General features: G+C 45.8%; 1 protein-coding gene across 1 annotated transcript in view; it reads left to right on the forward strand.

Annotated features, from left to right (window-relative positions):
- The window catches only part of SRRM4 (serine/arginine repetitive matrix 4), a 126,543-nt gene that overhangs the window by 109,977 nt on the left and 8,400 nt on the right, over positions 1 to 8,166 (forward strand). The gene's annotated exons all lie outside the window — the stretch shown is intronic.

Below are 8,166 nucleotides of genomic sequence, written 5' to 3' on the forward strand. Positions count from 1 at the left end.
AAGCACCTACAGGGTAGAAATCTAATTGCCGTTGTTGTATCTGATGAAGCGGACCACAGACTGCATGCACTCTCCTTGCCAGCTCCTCTCCTTTCACTGGCAGATCCACAGCTAAAACTAACATAGCTTGGGGCCAAATTATGAGTGAGACTATGGGGAGGCTTAGGGGACAACTATTCCAAGAAGCAGTAATTATTCCAGTGCTAATGTACCTACAAAAGGATGGAGGCAGGAAAATGGAAGTCAGACTGCAGAGTCGCTCAGCATGTGCTGGGAAGGGGATAGAAGCCTTGCAAGAAACATAAATTTGGTCTCTATGATACTTCATGTTTTCCAGCCTGTTCACTTTAAATTGTCACATTTTTTTCCACTTACCAGCCCCACAACCCCAACACACATAGTTAAAACTCAAGAATAAAAGAAGTAAAGCAATGGTGGGGATATTTGCATATATATATATATATATATATATATGCAAAACCCTCTTTTTTAATTTCAGTGAGCCTCCAAGACCCCAGTCTGTTGCCTGGTTCAGCATCGTGTTTGGGCTAAAAGAAGGATGGAAAGATCTGACTAACCTGGACAGAGGAGTGTGGGTCTGAGTGGAGAGCATCAGCTGTAGGCATGTCAGGGGGACAGATACTAGACCAGTTCTCTCACCCAGGCTGTCCTGGTGCATCTTGAACCTGATCTGCAGCACCTCTGGCTGTTTTTGTTCAGCGTTTCCATAGAGCACTGGCTGTCAGTCATGCAGGCTGGAGTGATTTTTGCAAGGCAGACAAACATCCACTTAGAAACAGGCTGAAACCTGCCACTGCAATTGATTGGTGGCCAAGTCTGTACTGGAGAGGAAACAACTAGTGCAGCAAAACACTTTCCTCACTGTAACTTTCCTGTTTTTATTGCCTGTGACAGTCAGTAGACTCAGCCTAGCTTGCATTGTACCAGGGGTTCAATCCCCTACTCTCGGTGCAGGTAAGAGTCCCATTAAAGTCGAGGAGGATCGATTCACTGAATTTTGCTTGAGTCAGGAATCCGTAATTAGGCACTGTGGGGTTATATTTCCATCCACTGATATCTTTGTTCAAAATTAGTTATTTAAATATAGGGTGACCATATGGGACAATGAAATCTGGGACATTGCTCCCATCCCCCTTCGGCTCTCAAGTCAGTAGCACTGCTGCAGGCAGAGGTGGACCAGGGTGTCATGGTGCAGCTCTGGTATTAATATTCAGGCCGCTAAGAGTGTCAATGGATTAGTGGAATGGCCTGTCAATGACGTATTGTTCTTTACTTCACAGGTGTTAACAATCACTTCTCCTTTTTAATGGCCATTCCACTAATCAAGCTAACCTATTTTAGGGCAATCTTGCTGTCTGCTAGGGCTTCCTATTTCACAGCTTCTGCCGCTCTACTTTCCCACTCTGTGCCCTGCACCCAGGACACTCATTTTAATTTTCACCAGCCAGCCAGGACCAGCCTTCAAAATCTGGGACTGTTCTGGCCAAATCAGGATGTGTGGTCACCCTACTTACATAGGATTTAAACAGAAAGGGTCATATCCTCAGCTACAGTTAATCAGCAGGCTTCCAGTGAGGCCAGTGGAATGAGGCTGGTTTACCCCAGCTAAGAGTCTGGACCTAAACTCCCCCCATTAGTAGAATATACCCCTAAAACCTAACACATGCTCTCACTGTCCCAAGTGGTGTCTAACAGCAGGTGTTGCATCTGACTTTAGAAGCCCATCAGCAAAATGCTCTTGCTCTTTAACCTGCTGCTACAATGATGAAGATGACTCGGTGGGATCATTGACGCACGTTCTTCATTCTTTGCATTATTAGAATGCAAAAAAAGAGATTAGGCACCTCCAGAAAAATTAACATTTCTTGGAAATAGATTGTAAAGAAGAAAAATATCCAAGGAAAAAATGCTCCATCTCTAAGCCAGACCATGCAGAGCTACTCGCAGCAAAATCTCAGCCCCTGGATGGCTGAGAAAATTTATGGTCATATCTCTCTACGGAGCCATTTGAAGCACAGTAAATGGACTTGTTCAGTTTAATTGGAATACTCTTAGTGATTGTATTTTTGTAACCTATTAGGCTGTGCTTCCTCTTGATCTACAAATTCAGTCGAAATTAAATTCTGAAGTATAAGCAAGGGCCTCATTTTTTCGCCCTTCATTTTGATTAAATAATGATTTCAAACAAAAAACCCCCAATAAATAAGTATGTTAGGCTCCCCTGAGGGCGGCTGTAGATCTCCCCAGTGAAAGCCAATGGAAGCAAAGTTCACTGTGAGTATTTAATTACTTATTAGAGCAAAGAAAAAAACCTAAATGGTTCACACAGAGCAAATCTGGACCATAAAAGACCAAGCACGTTTAAGACACCCAAGGAAAAAAAAAACAACTGTTAGGATTCAATTGTACTGTGTATGGTATTTTCAAATATGGGTCTTGGTTTATCATTTGTATGGCTGTGGCTTCCTGACATGCAGCTAAATGGAACAAGATAATAAGTTATGTTCAGCAGTGATTTATTTCACCACAGTGCCTAGGGATATTCACCATTATTTGCCCTGTGTAAGTCCTGTTTGGAAGGCTTCAGTAGTTCATACACTGGTGCTTGGAATATGGATGAGCTTTACCTTAGTTGTCCAAGAAATCATGGAAGGCTTTGCAGATACCTATATAATTCTGGTTATTGTTAAGGCTTGGGCGGGGGGTGGACAGAGGTACTTAGACAGCCTGACCACCTACCATTATGCCAGGCTATGTTCTTCAGCCCTCAGATGGAAGGTATGCAGCACAGGTGATTCCTGTTACCCTAGAGTTGCTAGCATAGAGGCTAGGTAATGGAAGGGATACTTGGGTTGAATATAGAACTACTATTTCCATGCACCTAAGAAGAATCACCAGTAGCTCTAGGAGAGAAGATAGCCTCAGAAAAAAACTGAGGCAAAGCTTCCAGTATAGTTGAAACTTAATGAAGAACTTGGGGGTTTGACCCAACAAGAGCAAGGTGCCAGGGGTAAGATTTTTGGGTCCTCTCTCTAGAAAGTTATTAGGCCCTTAACTAAGGCAGGAGCAGGTACTGGGAAAAAAGGACAATGATCCCCAGTCACTGATTTCTATTAGATTGACTTGACATTTTTAAAAAGTCCAGTTTAAAATGGTGAGGAAGGAATAAAATTTGCAAGAGGAAAAAGAGAATATTGACCCCATTTAGCAAAACCCATAAGCGTGTGCTTCACTTTAAGTCCACTTGACTTCGATGGAAATGAACCAGGAGTTTGATCTTTCTATTTGCTGAGAACAGCAGTGACTAATAGGCAGATTTTAGCAAAAGCTAAACAAAAGCAGGTACCTCTTATAGGTGCCTTTAAAGGGCTGGTTCAGAAATACTGGAACAGGAAAAGGAAAATGTACTATGTTTTCTATCACCTACAAGGAATTGAAACTGGAAGTTAGATCCAGATGCAAACTACAAACCATTCTCACTGTGTCACAGACTCATAGAAAATCAGGGTTAGAAGGGACCTCAGGAGGTCATCTAGTCCAACCCCCTGCTCAAAGCAGGACCATCCCCTACTAGATCATCCCAGCCAAGGCTTTGTCTAGCCGGGTCTTAAAAACCTCCAAGGAGTGAGACTCCACAACCTTTCTAGGTAACTTGCTCCAGTTTTTTTTACTACCCTCCTAGTAAGAAGATCTTCCTAATATCTAATCTAAACCTCCCTTGCTGCAACTTGAGCCCATTGCTCCTTGTTCTGTCATCTGCCACCACTGAGAACAGTCCAGCTCCATCCTCTTTGGAATCACCCTTCAGGTAGTTGAAGGCTGTTATCCCCTCTCAGTCTTCTCTTCTGCAGACTCAGTGGGTGCCTATACACATGCAGAGAGGCTGCTCTGATGCACTGTGATTACAATGTGTTGCTGCAGATTCAGTTAGTCCAGTTTGCTGGAGCATGGTAATTACCACGCTTCAGCAGACTCCAGCATCATGTGTATCAGCATCCCCATGTTGAAAAATGGTGGTGGGGTGCTTTAACTAAAGCTCATTTGACTCATTTGACAAGCTTTAGTTAAAAGTGCCCTGGCTTCCATTTTTCAGTGCAGGGACGCTGTTACACGTGATGCTCCGGATGCTTTAATTAGAGCAGCTCTTGGAGCTGCTCTAATTAAAGCACCCCTCCCCCTCACCTCCCAGATTATGTCTATAAACACCCAATAAGCTCACTTCCCTCAGCCTCTCCTCAGAAGTCACATGCCCCAGCCCCCAAACCATTTTTATTGCTGTCTGCTGGATTCTCTCCAATTTGTCCACATCCTTCCTGTAGTGGAGGCCCCAAAACTGGATACAGTACTCTAGATGTGGCCTCCCCAGTTCTGAGCAGACAGGAATAATCACATACCTTGATCTGCTGGCAACACTCCTACTAATGGTGCCCAGCATGCTGTTAGCTTTCTTTATGACAAGGGCACACTGTTAATTCATATTCGGCTTATTATCCACTGTAATCCCCAGGTCCTTTTCTGCCGAACTGCTGCCCAGCCACTCAGCCCCCAGCCTGTACTGATACATGGGATTGTGCCATTCTAAATACAAGACTTTGCATTTGTTCTTATTGAACCTCATGACATTTCTTTTGGTCCAATTCTCCAATTTGTCAAGGTCTCTCTGAATCGTAACCCTACCCTCCAGTGTATCTACTACTCCCCCCAGCTTGATGTCATCTGCAAACTTGCTGAGGGTGCGCCTATCCCATCTTTTAGGTCATTGATGAAAATATTGAAAAAATGTGAGGGAATTGGACATCCTCCTCCTTTCATTCTATTCATGTCCGATCTAAACAGAAAAATCTGCCTGCACATCAGAGTATAGGAACAGATCTCAAGAATGCAGAAGCTAACTGTGGTTTTACATGCAATATAAACCCCCTCTTCAAGGGCTTTTGGGCACTGTGGCAGGGCTCTTCTACTGAATCCAAGTTACAAGTAGTAATCCAATTACAAATTGATGCCAATATGACAGAAGAGGGATGTCCAATTCCCTCACACTCTTCTGAAACTCTATTTTTCCCTTAATATACAATGGCAATGTGATATATAACAAGAAAAGTTATCATCATACACAAATTTGGAGACCGTGGGTTCTTTTTCAGCCCCAATCTGGTGTGTGGTCTGGGGCTGATCACTCCCCTTGGCATCTGGTGAAATCTCCCCTAGAGCATCTGGGCCCATAACTAATTTGGGAACAAAAGCTTTTCAGGAACCAATTCTGTGATGGAAGAAGGGAGCATTTGTTCAGAGGAAAATTTCTGTTCCTTATAGGGTGTTTTCCATTTTCCAGCCAGCTCTAGATAAAACATATAAGCTGGTCTAATAAAAGATATCACCCTAAATCTCATGTCTTTTTCTGGGGCTACCTGTGCCCCAAAGAGTGGGGCCCAAAATAAAGGGACAGCACAGTTGGATTTTGTCCTCGTCTCTGCCACCAAAGTGCCGTGTGATCTTACACCATGCACTTCTCCCTTGTTATGCCTTAATAATCCCCACTGCTAAATGAGGCAGCACGTAAAGTACTTTGAGATCCTGATTCAAGGCCCTGTTGGACGGCAGAGCAATCACAGCATCACTACACAGTGTTCACCAAGGCATGGCTCTCCACAGCCTGCTCCTGTTCCAAAAGCTTTTCCCTCCGAGGAACTCCAGTTCTGCTTTCACAGTCATTGACTGTAGCCAACTGTTGGGATGCTGCTTGTCCATGGAGTGCTGCTGAACCAGACCTCGTGCTCCATTTAGCAACCCTTGGATTAGGGCATGGGAGCAGCCAGCAGTGAGGTGAAACACATGATGCGAGCAAGTAGGCATTCTGGGGAAGCACCATCTGACTGGATGCAAAAAGCGTAATGCAAGCGGTGACAGTTAGAGCAGGGTTGGGCAATTATTTTGGGCGAAGGGCCACTTAGGGAGTTTTGGCAAACCATCAAGGGCCACATGACAGGCAGCCAAGGGCAGATAAATAGTAATTTTCTAAATTTCTAGGGGCCCTGTGGGCCAGATAAAATGGCTGCATTTTGCCCACCCCTGAACCAAGATTGGTTCTGACCCTGATGAGGGGCCGAGGCAACACACCTCCATTGCAAAGGACCTGCAACCAAGGTTACAAGCAAATAGGCTAAGCATATTTAAGGTTACCATATTTCCAGTTCTAAAACAGAAGACATGTCATGCTAGGGGGAGGAGGTATATGATTGTGGGGGGCAGTGATATCCTGATGCCCTGCCCCTGCCCATTCCATTGCCCCTCACTCCCAAGCAACAGCCCCTGCCCCCCTGCTGCTGCCCCTTACTCTCAATCCAAAGTACCCGGCCCCCCTGGGCTATGCTGGTGCCCCTCACTCCCAACCTGCAGCCCCCTGGTGCTGCCAGTGCCCACACTCCTGACCAACAGTCCTCTGCCCCCCAGTGCCCCCCACTTCCAAGACACAGCCCCCACAGCCCTGCTGGTGCCCCTCACGCAGCCCCCTGTTCCCTCCAGGTGGCTCTCTGCTGCCCCTGAAGGGCCCCTCCACCCATCTTCCTCTGCTGGAGGGGCAGGTGCCTCCCCACACCTCTTCTGCCCTGCTGCAGCCCCAGTGCCTGGACAACTTCCCCCAGTGCTGGCAGGCACCCCCCCCCGCCCCCAAACACACACCCATCCCCTCCACACACACCCCCCAACAGTCCCCAAACCCTGGCCCTCCAATGCCATGCCCCACAGACTTACCTGCATGCAGCTACCAGAGCTGCTCCCACCCTCCTGCCTGGCTGCATGCCAGTCACGTGTATGTGCACCCTGCCTCCAGTCGCCCTCCCCTCACGCCCTCCAGCCCCAAGCAGGTCTTTGCTAGGCAAGCTGGGAAAAACTTCAAAGCTAAGCTGACCAAAATCTCAGACATTTGATCACATTTTTAAAAAACTGCCCGGACAGAGATGGGAGGACCCAAAAAGAAGACATGTCTGGGAAAACCCGGACTTACGGTAACCCTAAGCATATTGTGATATGTCTCTGTGAGGGAGACTGTAAATAACACCCCTCTCTTTTATACCCGTCCTGCACAGGAGCCTGCACAGATTGTCCCACATGTAGTCTGACTCCCCTCTGTACAGAGCAAAGATGCATTCTGCTTTATGTGTCAGGTAGAGGGAGGCTGTATACATCTGGTGAGCCAGATCCTTAGGTGGTATAAATCACTGTAGCACAAGGGCAGCAATGACTTACACTAGTGGAGGTTCTGACCCTGGAGCTTTATAGTAAAGCAATATATTTCCACAGGCCCTAATCCTACAGCCTTGCTGTAATCAGTGTGGCCAGTGACAGAAGGACCACTTGTCTGAGGGAGGCTTGCAGGGCCACTCCCAAGTTATTTATTAAATCAAGATACTCCAACCCACTCTACAACCCTGCCAAAAAACAAAACTCGCTGCAGTCAAAGTGCTCTGATAAGCAGTAGCGTATTTATTACCTTGGACTTCAACTCCCATCAAACTGACTGCTGCTTTGGAAGATAAGCAAGCTTCTACTGAAGTCACCGGCATGTCTTCCATTGAATTTGGTGGGACTTGGGTCACGCTTGCGACTGGCATCTGTAGAACTTGGCTCTGGCACTGCACACGGGGACCCTACGGTCACACAGAGTCCTGTTAGCTTCAGTGAGACTGCACATAGGATACGGAGCCCTGCCTTCCCACAGCCCCTATGAAACCAAACAAAAATAAGGCCTTTACAGAAAGTGACCAGGTGGCAGGATCAGAGCTTTGCTTTGCCCCTACCATTCTCTAGCATGCAATAGGGAAAAAAAGATTTTTTTTCTTCTCCCTTTTTTTTTAACTTTCCCTCTATTTTATTTTATTTTTTAACTTCAGTGTGTCTGTGGGCCAGCATGAAATCAAAGGGGATTGAGTCAAAACAGTGATTTTTCGTCCCGAGTAATCAGCCAGAAGGAATTGACTAGGCAACTTGATTAAAAACAATTAACAGATAAACAAAGCAAAAAAGAATTCTTGAAATTTAAAGGGAAAAGAGTCAAGCGAGCGATTGACGATGAGGATTTGAAGAGAGGGTTTATGTTTTTTCTTGTAATTTGAGACTCTAATGATGGACTTATGTTGCCCGCTCTTC

The sequence above is a fragment of the Alligator sinensis genome, unplaced genomic scaffold (assembly GCF_000455745.1).
Source record: "Alligator sinensis unplaced genomic scaffold, ASM45574v1 scaffold692_1, whole genome shotgun sequence".
Classification (NCBI taxonomy): domain Eukaryota; kingdom Metazoa; phylum Chordata; order Crocodylia; family Alligatoridae; genus Alligator; species Alligator sinensis.